This window comes from Penaeus monodon, chromosome 28 (assembly GCF_015228065.2).
Source record: "Penaeus monodon isolate SGIC_2016 chromosome 28, NSTDA_Pmon_1, whole genome shotgun sequence".
Classification (NCBI taxonomy): Eukaryota; Metazoa; Arthropoda; class Malacostraca; order Decapoda; family Penaeidae; genus Penaeus; species Penaeus monodon.
Window position 1 is genome coordinate 33229274 of NC_051413.1, and position 204 is coordinate 33229477.

Below are 204 nucleotides of genomic sequence, written 5' to 3' on the forward strand. Positions count from 1 at the left end.
GGGGTGGGGGAGCTTTTTTATATTTTGGAAATGGGTGTGTTGTATTGCAAGTGCTAGAGGTGTATTTTTGTTTTCTATTAGGGCTAAGATGCGATTTTAAACTGTTCTTGAATATTTTAAATGAAGAGCAGTTTGTCTTGATTGTGTTTGCAGGTTTAGGAAACTTTTTTCAACAATTTCATCTACATTTGTGATTAAAGATAT

General features: G+C 32.8%; 1 protein-coding gene across 1 annotated transcript in view; it reads left to right on the top strand.

Moving 5' to 3' along the window:
* The window catches only part of LOC119591514 (kelch-like ECH-associated protein 1B), a gene marked incomplete at its 3' end in the record, with an annotated part of 45445 nt that overhangs the window by 36170 nt on the left and 9071 nt on the right, over positions 1-204 (top strand).